The 16352-nt window shown below is 34.6% G+C and overlaps 1 pseudogene; it reads left to right on the top strand.

Annotated features, from left to right (window-relative positions):
- The window catches only part of LOC114028553, a 30103-nt pseudogene that overhangs the window by 5186 nt on the left and 8565 nt on the right, over nucleotides 1-16352 (top strand).

Raw genomic sequence — 16352 nt, forward strand, 5'->3', positions numbered from 1 at the left:
AGAGATAATTTAAAAATTATTGGACTATCTGAAAGCCATGATCAAAAACAAAAAAGGCTTCAACAACATCTTTCAAGAAATTAACAAGGAAAACTGCTCTGATATCTTAGAAGCAGAGGGTAAAATAGTCATTTGAAGAATCCACTGATCACCTCCTGAAAGAGATCCCAAAATGAAAACTCCAAAGAATATTGTAGCCAAATTCCAGAACTACCAAGTCAAGGAGAAAATATTGCAAGCAGCCAGAAAGAAACAATTTAAATACCGTGGAATCACAGTCAGGATTATGCAGGACCTTGCAGCTTCTACATTTAAGGATTGGAGGACCTGGAACATGATATTCTGGAAGGCAAAGGAGCTTGGATTACAACCAAGAACCAACTATCTAGCAAAAATGAGCATAACCTTTCAAGGGAAAAGATGGATTTGCAATGAAATAGGGGACTTTCAATCATTCTTGATTAAAAAAACCAGAGCTGAACAGAAAATATGATCTTCAATTACAAGGCTCAAGAGAAGCACAAAAAGGTAAATAGTAAAGAAAAAACCATGTTACTCAATAAGGTTAAATTGTTTACATCCCTAAATGGGAAGATGATACTTGTAACTCTTGAGAATTGTATCTTTATTAGGGTACTTGGAAGGGGTATATATAGACAGAGGGTGTGGGTATAAGTTGACATTGATGTGATGATAAAAAATATTAATTAATGGGTGAAAAAAAGGATTGTACTGGGAGAAGAAGAAAGGGGGAAGCAAAAAGGGCAAATTACCTCACATGAAGAGGAACAAAGACCTATTAGAGGAGAGGGAAAGAAGGCGGGGGGCAGGGCTAGCATTGTACTAACCTTACTCTCATCAGATTTGGCTCAAAGAGGGAATAACATATACATTCAGTTTGGTTATAGAAATCTAACTTACTTTATAGGGAAGTAGGAGGAGAAAGGGGAAAGAAAAGGGAGGGCAGATTGAGGGAGGCTGTGGTCAGAAGCAGAACACTGGTGAGGAGTGAAAGGAGAGAGAAAAGTATAAACGGGGTTGGGGAGTGGAAGTAGGGTGGAGAGAAAGATAGTTAGAAATCATAACTGTGAATGTGAATTAGATGAACTCTCCCATAAAATGGAAATGGATAGCAGAGTGGATTAAAAACCAGATTCCTAAATATGTTGTTTACAAGAAACACATTTGAAGCAGAGAGATACACACAGAATAAGGGTAAAAGCTGGAGGAGAATATATTATGCTTCAGCTGAAGTGAAAAAAGCAGGGGTAGCAATCCTGATCTCAGACAAAGCAAAAGCAAAAATAGATCTAATTAAAAGAGATAAGGAAGGAAACTACATCCTGCTAAAAGGTACCATAGACAATGAAGTAATATCAATACTAAACATACATTCACCAAGTGATATAGCATCCAGATTCTTAGAGGAGAAGTTAAGTGAGTTACAGGAAGAAATGGACAACAAAACTATAATAGTAGGGGACCTTAACCTCTCCCTTTCAGAACTAGATAAATCTAACCATAAAATAAATAAGAAAGAAGTTAAGGAGGTAAATAAATTTTTAGAAAAGTTAGATATGATAGACCTCTGGAGAAAACCAAATGAGGATAGAAAGGAATATACCTTTTTTCTCAGTGGTACATGACACCTACACAAAAATTGACCATGTATTATGTCATAAAAACCTCACAATCCAATGCAAAAAGGTAGAACTATTAAATGCATCCTTTTCAGATCATGATGCAATAAAAATTAAGTGTAATAAAGGGCCATGGAAAAAATAGACTAAAAACTAATTGGAAACTAAATAATCTAATCCTAAAGAATAAGTGGGTAGAACAACAAATTATAGAAGCAATAATTCCATCAAAGAGAATGACAATAATGAGACAATATACCAAAACTTATGGGATGCAACCAAAGCAGTCCTTAGGAGAAATTTTATATCTCTCAATGCTTACATAAATAAAATAGAGAAAGAAGATATCAATGAATTGGACGTGCAACTAAAAAGTTAGAAAAAGAACAAATTTTAAATCCCCAATTAAATACCAAATTAGAAATTCTAGAAATCAAAGGAGAAGTTAATAAAATTGAAATTAAGAAAATTATTGAAACAACAAATAAAACTAAGAGTTGGTTTTATGAAAAAAAATATGAAATTTTTTATTTTTATTTTATGAAATAAAATATTTTTTATTTTATGAAATAAAATAGATAAACCTTTGGTTAATTTGATTTTAAAAAGAAGAAAGAAGAGGGACAGTTAGGTGGCAAAGTGGATAGAGTACTGACCCTGGATTCAGGAGGACCCGAGTTCAAATGCAGACTCAGACACATAACACTTCCTAGCTATGTAACCCTGGGCAAGTCACTTAACCCCATTGCCTAGCCAAAAAAAAAAGAAAAAAATCTTCATGGAAATATTTGTGGGCAGCTAGGTGGTGCAGTAGATAGAGTCCCGGCCTTGCAGTGAGGAGGACCTGAGTTCAAATCTGGCCTCAGACACATGACACTTACTAGCTGTGTGACCTGGGGCAAGTCACTTAACCCCGACTGCCTCACCAAAAAGCAAAAAAAAATTTTAAAAAGAAAAAAATAAAATAAAAAAAGAAAGAAGAAAACCAAATTACTAGTATCAAAAATAAAAAGGGTAAATTCACCACCAATGAAGAGGAAATTATTAAAACAATAATAGGGAGTTGTTTTGCCCAACTTTATGCCAATAAATCTGACAATCTAAGTGAAATGGATGAATATTTACAAAACATAAATTGCCCAGTTTAACAGAAAAGGAAATAAAACACTTAACCCCATTTCAGAAAAAAAAATAACTGAACATGCCATCAATGAACTCCCTAAGAAAAAAATCTCCAGGGCCAGATGAATTTACAAGTGAATTCTACCAAACATTCAAAGAACAATTAATTACAATACTATATAAACTATTTGAGAAAATAGGCAAAGAAGGAATCCTACCAAGTTCTTTTTGTGATACAAATATGGTGCTGATACCTAAATCAGGAAGAGTCAGAGAAAGAAAATTATAGAACCATTTCCCTAATGAATATTGATGCAAAAATTTTAATTAAAATTTTAGCAAAGAGAGTACAGCAACTTATCACGAGGATAATACATTATGACCAGGTGGGATGTGTGCCAGGAATGCAGGGCTGGTTCAATATTAGGAAAACTATTAGCATAATTGAACATATCAATAACAAAATTATCAGAAATCATATGATTATCTCAATAGATGCAGAAAAAGCTTTTGAAAAAATACAGCACCCATTCTTATTAAAAACACTAGAGAACATAAGAATAAGTGGAGTTTTCCTTAAAATAGAGAAGAAAAAGAAATGGAAGGAATTAAAATAGGCAATGAAGAAACAAAGCCATCACTCTTTGCAGATGACATGATGGTTCACTTAGAAAACCCTAGAAAATCAACTAAAAAGCTACTTGAAATAATTAACAACTATAGCAAAGTTGCAGGATAGAAAATAAACCCACACAAATCATCAGCATTTCTACATATTACTAACAATGCCCAACAGCAAGAGATAGAAAGAAAAATTCCATTTAAAGTAACTATAAACAATATAATATATTTGGGAGTCTCTCTGCTAAGACAAACCCAGGAACTATATGAACACAATTACAAAATACTTTTAACATAAATAAAGTCAGATCTAAATAATTAGAAAAATATCACTTGCTCATGGGTATTCAGAGCTAATATAATAAAAATGACAATTCTACCTAAATTAATTTACTTGTTCAGTGCCATACCAATCAAAGTACCAAAAGATTATTTTATAGAGCTAGAAAAAATAATAACAAAATTCATCTGGAAGAACAAAAGGTTCAGATTATCAAGGGAATTAATGAAAAGAAATGCAAGGGAAAGTGGCTTAGCTGTACTGGATCAAAAATTGTATTATGAAGTAGCAATCATCAAAACCATTTGGTACTGGCTAAGAAATAGAGTGTGGATCAGTGGAATAGGTTAGATATATAAGACACAGTAGTCAATGACTATGGTGATCTACTATTTGATAAACCCAAAGACTCCAGTTTCTGGGATAAGAACTCACTATTTGACAAAAACTGCTGGGAAAACTGGAAAATAGTGTGGTAGAAACTAGGCATAGACTGACATCTTACACTGTATTCGAAGATAAGGTCAAAATGGATACATGATTTAGCTGTAAAGGGTGATAGCATAAGAAAATTAGGAGAGCAAGGAATAGTTTACCTATCAGTTCAATGAAGAAGGAAAAATTCATGACCAAATAAGAGACAGAGAATATTATGAAATGCAAAATGGATAATTTTGATTACATTAAATTAAAAAGGATTTGCACAAAGCCAATGCAACCAAGATTAGAAGGAAAGCAGAAAGCTGGGAAAGAATTTTACAGCCAGTGTCACTGATAAAGGCCTTGTTTCTAAAATATATAGAGAATGGAGTCAAATTTATAAGAATACAAATCATTCCCCAATTGATAAATTGTCAAAGAATATGAAGAGGCAGCTTTCATATGAAGAAATTAAAGTTATCTATAGTCATATAAAAAAATGCTCTAAATCACTATTGATTAGAGAAATTCAAATTAAAACAACTCTGAGGTACCACTTCACACCTATCTGATTGGCTAATATGACAAAAAAAAAGGAAAATGATAAATGTTGGAGAAGATGTGGGAAAATTGGAACACTAATGCATTGTTGGTGGAGTTGCGAACTGATCCAACCATTCTGTAGAGCCATTTGGAACTATGCCCAGAGATCTATAAAACTGTGCATACCTTTTGATCCAGTAATACCACTACTAGGTCTGTATCTCAAAGAGATCATAAAAAAAGGGGAAAAGACCCACATATACAAAAATATTTATAGCAGCTCTTTTTGTGTTGGCAAAGAATTAGAAATTGAGAGGATGCCCATCAATTGGGGAATAGCTAAACAAGTTGTGGTATATGAATGTAATGTAATACTATTGTTCCTTAAGAAATGATGAGCAGGCAGATTTCAGAAAATCTTGGAAAGATTTACATGAACTGAGGCTGAGTCAAGTGAGCAGAACCAGGAGAACATGGTACACAGTAACACCAACGTTGTACAATGACCAACTTTGGTAGACTTAGCTCTTTTCAGCAATACAATGATCTAAGACAACTCCAAAAGACTCATGATGGAAAATGTTATCCACATCCAGAGAAAGAACCATGGAGTCTGAATTCAGATCAAAGCATACTATTTTCACTTTTTTGTTGTTTTTTTGTTTTTTACTTTCTCATGGTTTTCCCCTTTTGTTCTGATTCTTCTTTCACAACATTACTAATGTGGAAACATGTTTAATATGATTGTATGTGTATAGCCTATATCAGATTGCTTGCCATCTTGAGGAAGGGGTAGGGGAGGGAGGAAGAGAGAAAAAAAATTGGAACTCAAAAATCTTATGAAAGTGAATGTTGAAAAAGTAAATAAATAAATATATATATAACAAAATGTGTCTGAGTTGAGAAGGTCCATAGATCATTGAATGTTCTAGAATGCTTCTAGATGCCTTACAAGGGAGAATACTGGAGGTTGCTGAGAGCTTAGCATTCAGAATTTCCTAGCTAGGGGATAATTCCTACTTTTGAATGTCCCAATTTGGAATGAAAAGTACAGCTGGAATATTAGTTCAAGGAGAGCACTTAGAACCTAGAATGTCTGAGCTTTAAAGAAATTTCAAATTCAGAATCTGGAACTGGATGAGGCTATAGGAGCTAGAATGTCACTGTTGGGGGAGACAAACAGAAAGAGTGGGAGATGTTCAGAGCCTGAGAATGGAAATTGTCAGAAGGATTTTATCAAACAAAATGTCAGGCTTGAGAGTATCTATGAAGAAGAGAATAAAATATTTAGAAGAAAGGATATCAGAGGGAGAAAAGCCCATTAGAACACACAAGGTCAGATTTTGGAGTATCCTAAAAAACACCATAGGTTGAAGAGCTCTGAAAACATCAATCATCTGCTCTGGAAGGAACCTTAGAATGCAAAATCTCATAAATGACCAAGATTTATTTCCATATATATTCTTACTGGACCCAAATATTAGCCTGTTCTATTTAATTAAAAAATATAGATTTTTTCATGTGAGATCAATCATTACTTCCAATTTAATTGATATTATGCAGCAGTGATACTTTAAAAAAAACTCATATCCTCAACCATATATCTTAAAGAGTCTGGTGAAAGTACTATCTATTTTTTAACTAGGAAAACAAAACTCCCAAAACCCAAAACACCTTTTGGGTACAATTAAATTCAATTCCATGAATTTCCTCCTTTGGTAAAGACTGCTATGGTTATTACATTTATGATAAACAATATAGAGTTTGTTTGGCTAATAAACCAGGTGTCATTATCAAGGATTTCAAAAGGGCAATGCTAATACTTTGAAACCATTATATAGGCAAGATACATGTGCATGCTAATACCATCCAAATATTTTTTTTAGTTGCTTCTAGACCACATCAGAATGAGGCCCTCAAACAAAATATGTTTGAACTGGGAAAGTCCTTAGAACTTTGAATGTAATGGTGTGCTTCCAAGGTACCTTTCACGGGGCAATATTGGAGGTGGGAAAGCTTAGAATAGGGAATTTACTAGCTAGGAGGTAAGTGCTGCCTCTGAATTTGGAAGGGAAATTGAAGCCAGAATAACAGATAGGAGAGGGCTAGAAAAATAGGTACACTAAGGCACTGTTGGTAGAGTTGTGATCTGGTCCAACTAATCTGGAGAACAATTGGAACTATACCCAAAGAGATATAAGTGTACGTACCCTTTGACCCAGCAATACCACTACTAGGTCTGTAATCCCAAAGAGATCAAAGGAAAAGGACTTCTGTGTACAAAAATATTTATAGGAGCTCTATTTGTGGTGGCAAAGAATTTAAAATTGAGGGGATACCCATCATTTGGGGAATGGCTGAACAAGATGTGGTTTATGATTACAATGGAATTTGTTGTTGTTGTTCAGTTATTTTCAGTCATATCCAACTCTTCATGACCCCAATTAGGGTTTTCTTGACAAAGATACTGGAGTGGTTTGCCATTTCCTTCTCTAGTTCATTTTACAGATGAGAAAACTGAGGCAAACAGGGTTAAGTAACTTACCCAGGGTCACACAGCTAGTAAATGTCTGAATCCAGATTTGAATGGGGGTCTTCTTGACTCCCAGCCCAGCCCTCTATCTACTGTTCCACCTAGCTGCCCTATGTAATAGAATACTATTGTGCTGTAAGAAATAACAAGGGAGAATGGTTTCAGAAAAACTTGGGAGGACTCATGTGATTTGATGCAAAGTGAAATGAGCAGAACCAGATGAACATTATACATAATAACAGCAGTGTTGTAAGGATGATCACTACAATGATCCAAGACAATTCCAAAGGACTCATGAGAAAAAAATCCTATTCATATCCAGAGAGAGAGAGAGCTGATGAATTCTGGGTGCAGATTGAAACATAATTTTTTCACTTACTTTATTTTTCTTGCTTTTTTTCTTCTTTTGAAATATAGCTATTAGGTAAATATGCTTTACACGACTAGTGATGAGAACAGAAAAACTGGGAGATATTCAGAAGCTGAAAATGGAAATAGAAATAGTAGGAATTGAGTATACAGGATGTCAGGCTTAAGAGTAGCCATAGAGAAGAGCATGAGAGAGATTGAAGAGTCCTTAGAAGACCAGATATCAGTGGACCAAAATATTAGTCAGTTCTAGATAATTTAAAAAACAAGAAGATAGATTTTTCTTATGAGAGCAATCATTTATTCCAATTTAATTTATATTACGTAGTGCTGATTTTTTTTTAAAATCTCACATCTTTAACCACACAACTTAAAGGGTATGGTGACAGTCCTGCTTATTTTTCAGCCAAACTGCAGCCCCTAAAATCTGCACACTGAAACAAATGCAATTAGATGCAGTTCATTCTTTGGTAAAGACTGTCACTGATACTTATATTAATAATAATGAATATAGAGTCTTTCTGGCCATAAAAATCAGGTGTTCCATAAAGAGGCATTATAAAGGATGGGACTTATGTTTCAATATCAGTAGATCCACGTGCATTGTAATAATAATCATGGAAATAAAAAGGTGGAAAAAATAAATCATAGAAGGGTTTGAAGCCTTAAACCAAAAATGTCAGAGCTAGGAATGCCCTTAGAACATTGATTATTAGGGAGTACTTTGAGGAACCTTTTTTTTTTTTTTTTTGGTGAGGCAATTGGGGTTAAGTGACTTGCCTGAGGTCACACAGCTAGTAATGTGTCAAGTGTTTGGTCTGAGGCCGGATTTGAACTCAGGTTGTCCTGACTTCAGGGCCAGTGCTCTATCCACTGCGCCACCTAGCTGCCCTGAGGAACCTTTTGAAGAGGAAAATTGAAGGTGGCCAAAAGTATACAATACAGAATTTCCTAGCTAGGAGACAAGTCCATCCTCTGATTGTATTCATTTTGTGTGGAAAGTGAAGCCAGAGTATTAGAAGTGAGAGAGTTTGTAATACTCAAAATGTCTGAACTTGACAGAAATTTCTAATCTGGAATCTGAAGAAGGATGAAGCTATAGGAGCTGGCATGTCAGTGCTAGGAGGGACTAAAACAGAGAGAGTATATGTTCAGAGGCTGAGAAGAGAAATGGGCAGAAACAGTGGGATTTTAGCTCACTGAATGTCAGGCCCGGGGGGACCCAGGGACAAGGGAATGAGAGAGGTAGGAGAGCACTCAGAAGAAGGGTCATCAGAGCAAAAGAGATCTTAGAACACAAAAGGTCAGACCTAGTATGTCCTACAAACTGCCATAGGCCATTGCAGGGTGGGCTCTGGAAGGGTCCTAGAATGGAAAATATGAATACCAAAGAATTATTTTCATATATATATATATTATTAATGGCCAAAATATTGACCAGGTCTAGGTAATTTTAAAAAGAAGGTAGATTTTTTCATATGAGATCATTTAACTACATCTTCAAAGGGGTATGGTGAATGTACTATCTATTTTGTGGCTAGCTCCAAAAAAATCCCTTAAAACCTGTGTCCCTAAACAAATGCAATTCCATGCAGTTTCTTCTTTAGTAAAAACTGAAATTCATATTACGATTAATGATAATGAATAGAGAATGTTTTTCCTTGAAATAAAACAAAAACCAAGGTGATATGTTTTGAAGGACTTACAAGGGGCACTACTTATTTTTCTATTTCAGCTATGAAACCCATGCCCCTTGTAATAATTATTCAAAAAATAAAGTTTTTTAAAAATCCTTATAGATTATGGTAGGGGGTGGCCTTAACCAAAAATATCAGGTCTTTGAAGGTCCTTGGAACACCGAGTATCTGAGTTTCTAGGTACCTTTAAAAGAGTTGTGTTAGAGGTGGCCCAAACCTTAGAATACAATTTGGAGTGAAAAGTGAAGCCAGCATTTTAGACAGAGGAAAGCTCCTAAAACTTACAATATCTGAACTTGAATGAAATTTCTAATCCAGAATCCAGATCTGAATGAGGCTGTAGCAGAAGGGATGTCAGTGATGGGAGAGACAAGTACAGAGAGAGTGGGAAATGTTCAGAGGCTGATAAAGGAAATTGTTAAAAGCAATGGGATTTTAGTAGACAGAATGTCAGACCTGAGAGTAGCCATACAGGAGAGAAGGAGAGATTTAGGAGAGCATTTAGAGCAAAGGATATCAGATCAAGGAGAACACACAAAAGGTCAGACCTAGAGTGTTCTAATAACATCCATATGCCGTAGCTGGGAGGGTTCTGTGAACATAAATCGTTTGCTCTAGAAGCGGCCCTAGAATGGAAAATATCATATATGGCAAGGATTTTTTCATTTATATTCTTAGTGGGCAAAAATACTGGCCAGGTCTAGGAAAATTGAGAAACAAGGAGAATTTAGATTTTTCTTATGAGATAAGTAGTATCTATTTAATTTATTTTAAACAGTGGTCAAGGTTAAAAAAAACAAAAACAAAAATCTCACATCCTCGAACAAAACGTCAAAAAGGATTTAGTGGAAGTGCTTACTTTTTACTTACTTATTTTTAGCAAGCTAAAAATCCCCAGAAAACCCAATACACTTGGCACATTGAAATAAATGCAATTCCACAAAGTTCATTCTTTGCTAAAGACTGCTATTGGTAGTACTATTAATAATAATTAATATAGAGCATTTTTGCCCCTCCCTCAAATAAAACAAGCTATTAAGTTCTGAGGATTCATAATGTTGAGGTCAGTGTTTCAAAATCATTATATCAGAAAGATTTTATGTGCATTGTAATAATAATTCATTTAAAAAACCCTTTAAAAAAAAGAAACTTTATGTATCATAGGATGATATGGCTTTAGAACCAAAAACATTATGTCTTGGAAGGTCCTTAGAACACTGAATGTCTGGACTTCCAGGTACCATGCAAAAGGAAGGTTAGAGGTGGCTGAGAGCAAAATTTCTTAGCCAGGAGGTAAATCCAGCCTCTGAATGTCCTAATTTGGAGTGGAAAGTGAAGCTAGAAAAATCAGATTGGTGAGGACCCATAGAACCTAGATTATCTGATCCTGAAGGAAATTTCTAATCCTGAATCCAGAGCTGATTGAATCTGGAGGATCTGAAATGTCAGTGTTAGGAAAGACTGGAAGAGATTGAGACATGTTATAGTCGCCTAGGAGTAGTCATGGAGAAGAGCATGAGAGAGTCCTAATTTGGAATGGAAAGTAAAGCTGGAATATTAGATCAGGGAGGTCACTTAGAATCTAGAATGTTTGTACTAGAAAGAAATTTGGAATTCAGAATCTTTGAAGCTCTAGAAGGTAGAATGTTAGAGTTGAGAAGGACTCAAGGCTTAGGGTGGAAATTGTCAGAAGCAATGGGATTTGACCACACAGAATGACAGGACTTGGAGTAGCCATGGAGAAGAGAATGAGAGAGGTAGATCATTTAGAAGTAGAGTATATCAAACCCCAATAAATTACAAAGTCTGTTCTAAGAAAGAGACAAATGAAATCAAGGTGCGTGTGTCCACAGTTTAATTTCTCTCAAGCTGGCTTGACATGCATTGCATGGGAGTTCAGTCCAAAACTGGGTCCTCCAAGGAGGGCAGTACAGAACTGGCTTGATTTGGGATTTGGGGGTACAGGGTTATATGCCCTTCAAAGAGTAGGTGTTCCCAAGGGATGCTAATCAACCATGATTGGTCAACATACTAGGAGGTAGGTTATATTAAAATGAGGTCTTGAGTATGTGACTTAGGTCACTTAATCAACAGGGGCCAATATCACCTGCCATCAAAGGAAATACCATCCCCAGTCTTGGGAATCTGTCTCCACCCAGACCTGAGTAGGATAAAATCAATTCAAGCCTGGGTTGGAGTTTAACCAAGATAAGAAGATTCAATGCAATCTCATTATCAGAAATGTCCTTCTGAAGAACTTTGGACAGAAGGCTGGGGGTGGAGGGAGCTCTGAGTCTCCAAGACACAGATTACCAAGAGAAATCATTTTTCACATTACCCCATCTGATTCTAATGAGAGGCGTAGCCTTCTCAATTAATCACTAACTGATATCGTCAACATTTCATAAAGGGGTTTTGAGAACTTATAACAATACGGGAGAGGGGAGAGAGAAATTGATGGACACATTGACAAATCAAGGGGGCAGTCCCCTTAGTAAGTGAATAGCAAAGAGAAAAAGTAAGCAATAAATAAATTGTCCTTTTAAGGGCTCAGAAGTCTCATCTCATACAGCTGTCTGGGAGGGGACATCATCTGATGAAGTTTTCTGATCTGAGTGCTGTTCAAACAGTGTCCAGCAGACCATCTTCTTGTGGAGATCCTTTCTTGTGTCCAACTCTCCTACAAGATTGATCTTACCACAATTTTAAATTATCTTGCCAATAACCGGGTTAAATAATGAAAGTTAACTCAATCCTTATGTCTCTATTATTATAAAATCAAAATTGGAACCTTGGCCAATTGTCATGTTTAAGAAACTCAAATAAAAACAGGAAAATTAGAACCCAGTTATTGAAAATTAGAATCCAGTTTTTATGCTTCACATTCATTCTCTCATCAGGAGGATGAGATTCCACTAAGGAATTAATAAGAGAATACTTTTATAAAAATATGGACTCCAATGTACACATAATACATTGAGTGATCTATTTTAAAACAGTACATATCAATAAAATAATTCCAACTTCTGGTCATGTTCACATAAATAACCCCTAATTAAAGTGGATGCTTCCTTTAAGGCATTTACAAGATAGACCACAAGTCATTCTTCTTTTAATGTTAACTAATTGTAACAAACTGAGACAGGTATGATATTAAGTAAGTAGCAAAATAATATCCTGGTTTCACAAGTCTGTGATCTAATTATCTCCATACCATTATGAGGAATTAAAGGACCTTAACTTATACAGGAATATATACTAGTAACAGATGTCAAGGCTAAATACTTAATTCTAAAATTCTAGGCCAAATAGCTCAATCTTATACTTGCATATTACATCAACCTATTACTTAATAGATCTTAATACTCACAAAACTTTTTAATTATAGAAAATTGCCATAAAATGATAGGGACATAACTATAGTAAGAGAACGTTTCCCCAACTTCATGTCAATTCTAGGCAGAAGTTATGTAGACGGCCAACTGTAATGAGCCAGGCTTAAGTCTGCCAGGTGGGGTATTCATATTGAGGAAATTGAGTCAGGAGAATCCTACTTCAGCTCATGCGAAAATCATTCTCCCAACTTTCCCGTGAGAACACCCTCTGCAGTTCGTGGACCCCCATGGGGTTGCTGGCATCATGGATCAGCGACTCAATAGCATTCCTTGATAACCATACCTGGAGTCAGACTCAGAATAACATCAGTTAACAGTTCCATAAGGTCTTGAATAGCAAATTCCAGTAATCAGAGTTTCAGATATGTGACTATAATCTTTGGTTGAGAACATCTTTAAGGTGAGCCTTAAGTAGTTTGCATACATTCCTACACATACTGTAGTCCCTGATTAAATAATAACATAAAATACTTCAGGAATTCAATCTTATGCATATGATAAGTTCAAACACTAATTTTAACTCATGTTTAGGCCATGGAATGAATTCAGATCAAAACAGCAAGATCTTGCCCACTTACAACTCATTACAATAACTGCTTTAGTATTAATCACTAGCCTTAGACCTCTGATCCCACTGAGCTGGTGACTCTGACTTTGTTTCTCAGAAAGCACCCATTAAAGCCAGTTCCAGGACACAACAAATCTAGGAATGAAACTCAAATTTCACAGTAGGTTTGGACATAATTGTCATTAATATCAAATTATTACTGCAATAAATTAACTTGCAAATGGAAATTTAATAGGCCTTCTAAAAATCACACAAAAGATTTTGCAAAACATTTCTTCATAAAAGTATTTTCCTTTCTTAAAAACAGCTTACATTTATCCTGTTACTATAACAAACTAAATTAATTACAAGATTTTAGAAGGTCCTATCTTTGCATAATTACCAAGTTTCCTTTCACAAAAATACGTTTGTAAATACTTGATTTAAACAATAACTCCAAATAGCTTAGTTAACAAGCTTAATTTTCATAAGTGAGAACCAAATAATTTTAGCTGAAACTTCCCTTTAAAATATAGACAAAACTTGGAAGTTATGCTTTCTTCAATTACAGTGCTTCAAAATATAGCTTCCTAAACCATTCATTTTTTTTGCTTTATGACAGTACAATTCTTAATCTAACAACATCTAGATTATAAGATAAATTGCTTTTCTAACAACATAGGTGATACAATTGTTTATCAAATTACACAATTTAGAAATGTAACAATACCATACACATTATTATGTATTTAAAATTTGAAACAACCCATTATCAATTTAGGTAAATGCATTTCTAAATCACCTTGCACAGAGAATCATTCATCTCTTCATTAATATGTTGAAACTACAACCTGAAACCACCTTATATATTTTCATAATAGCCAAGATTTCAAATGAAAAATCTGGTCTTATAGTAAATATCAGTATTATTATTATTACTTGTTTATAACCAAATATACCTCATTAAATGTTGTTTTAAAATTTTTTTATCACATCCTTTTTTTAAAAAAATAATACCCTATTCATATGAAACAAAATCCAGATTAAAAATTGCTTTAACACCATTTCTACCTCACAATGGTCTTTCAAATTTTACAATCTAAGAGAATTTTAGAAATACAATACAATTTAGAAATACAATAATAATACAAACAATAAACTTCAGATGACATCAATTTCATTTTCAGATTATCACATATAGAAATTATTGATCTTACTACTTTTGGTATTTTAAAACTGCTTCAAAGTTATCAGGTATGGGACGATTACATTAAATTAGAGGGATAACAATAATGTTATGTCTAGCATATGCCATTCATTGTGTTAAGCACTTTACAATAATGTGATCCTTACAATATCCCTGGAAAGTGGGTTCCACTATTATCTTCTTACAGAACAGTAAACTGAGGTAAATAGAACTTCCTCAGGGCCATACAGTTAATAAATTTCATAATGCTAAATAACGATATCTTTTTGTGCTTAATCCTGATAGGAAGAGCACTCTCAGATTCTGTTCTTATTGCTTCAGGACAGATTTTGACTTAAATCAAATCAAATCTGGATTTATAATCGCTAATGATAAACATTTTAACTTTTTTAAAAGTCCAATACTCTTGGCCCTTTGAAAGGAAATATGATCCATAAATTCATATATTCCCTTAAAAAGACATGTGGTCTAGGAATACATATAAAGTTTTATAATTTGAAATCATCTGTAATCATCAGGTTAGCTTAAAATGTGCTGGGCCAATATTCTAACTGCTGCTTTTGGTCCAGGCAAAAAGAGATCTAAGGAATTTGATTCAGTGACAGGGTGTGGCTAGTTTCCCTAGGCATAAACCTTCAGAGCCTCCAATAATTAATTGAACGGTACAAGGAAACATCTCAAAATTTTATGTAATAATCACAAAGCACAATAACCAATATCTTTACCATAGCCAATATTTATGTAAAGTTAGATTCAATAAGACCTTCCTACAGGTTTATCCTGAAAGGCAAGTGGACATAATTCCTCTATAACTTTATTGGTTTTCAAATCAAGCTACAAAATTTTCATTTTCAGTCCTTCTACTTAAAACAAAATAATACTTCCTCACATCTTCTCAGCATGCTTAAACCATCTGAAGCTGGCACAAAGGCACCCAGATCAACCATCCAAGGATGGGGAGGAGGAGCTTAGAGCACATGGGCTTGCTGCTGCCCACCCCACCCCCATTTATCCCCAAACCATCTTTTTCTAACTTCATATTTTCGCTCAAACCTTTATTTCGCTTTCTTATTCTTTCAAACCCATTACTCAGACTACCTCCACTTTCCTTTACATTCCAAATTAAAAATTATACTTACCCCAAATTGTCCTGCTAGTCTTCACCTTTTAGAATCTGGAGGAAGTTAATGCCTAACAATTTACAAATCAAGAGAGCTGTGTTTTCCCCACACCCTTCACAAACAGCTTTTATTATGTTAATGCTTAAAAGACAGAAAAAACCTTATTTTTTTCCATTTTAAACACATTGCCATGATATCAGATACATTGGCAGTTTTCTAGATTTAATTTAAACATAAAGTACAAACTCTAGCTTTGGAATCTAATTAAACCTGAATTCAAACCCTCAGCTTTTCCCTCTGTCAGCCCTTGCCTGGTTTAGATTCTTATCAGTCTGAAAGCTGCTTGTTAACTAGTTCCACCTTCCACTAACTTCTGGGAGAGTCTCACCTTGTTTTGTTATTTTTTTTTTATTCCATTACTCATTATCTAACTTTATTCTGGTATCCCAACTTGGCCAGTGTTGGGACCCCCCAAAAAAAAGAATCTCAATCTCCCACTGAAGGCCTAAGGTGGGAGTTCTTTCCCAATGTTCTCTAATTACAGACCTTAGAAGTTCCATAGAAGGTTTTTTTTTTTTCTGACTGCATTTTAAATATTTCACTACAAACATGAAACATTTCACAAACACACACAGAGACAGAAACAGTTTGAGAAGACAAAGTATGCACAAATCTAATTTTATTGTTGACTTTTTAGGCTTAGTTCATTTTTTAATATAAACCAATTTAGAATTAGAATTAGACTGGTCAAAATTCAGCACGTGACAATTTACTCTGAGTTATCCTTTGGTTCTACATCCTTCTAAAAACAACCAATTCAGATTACAATACAATTTATAGCCAAATTATAGAGGATC

This window comes from Vombatus ursinus, unplaced genomic scaffold (assembly GCF_900497805.2).
Source record: "Vombatus ursinus unplaced genomic scaffold, bare-nosed wombat genome assembly UNPS02014886.1, whole genome shotgun sequence".
Taxonomy (NCBI): Eukaryota; Metazoa; Chordata; class Mammalia; order Diprotodontia; family Vombatidae; genus Vombatus; species Vombatus ursinus.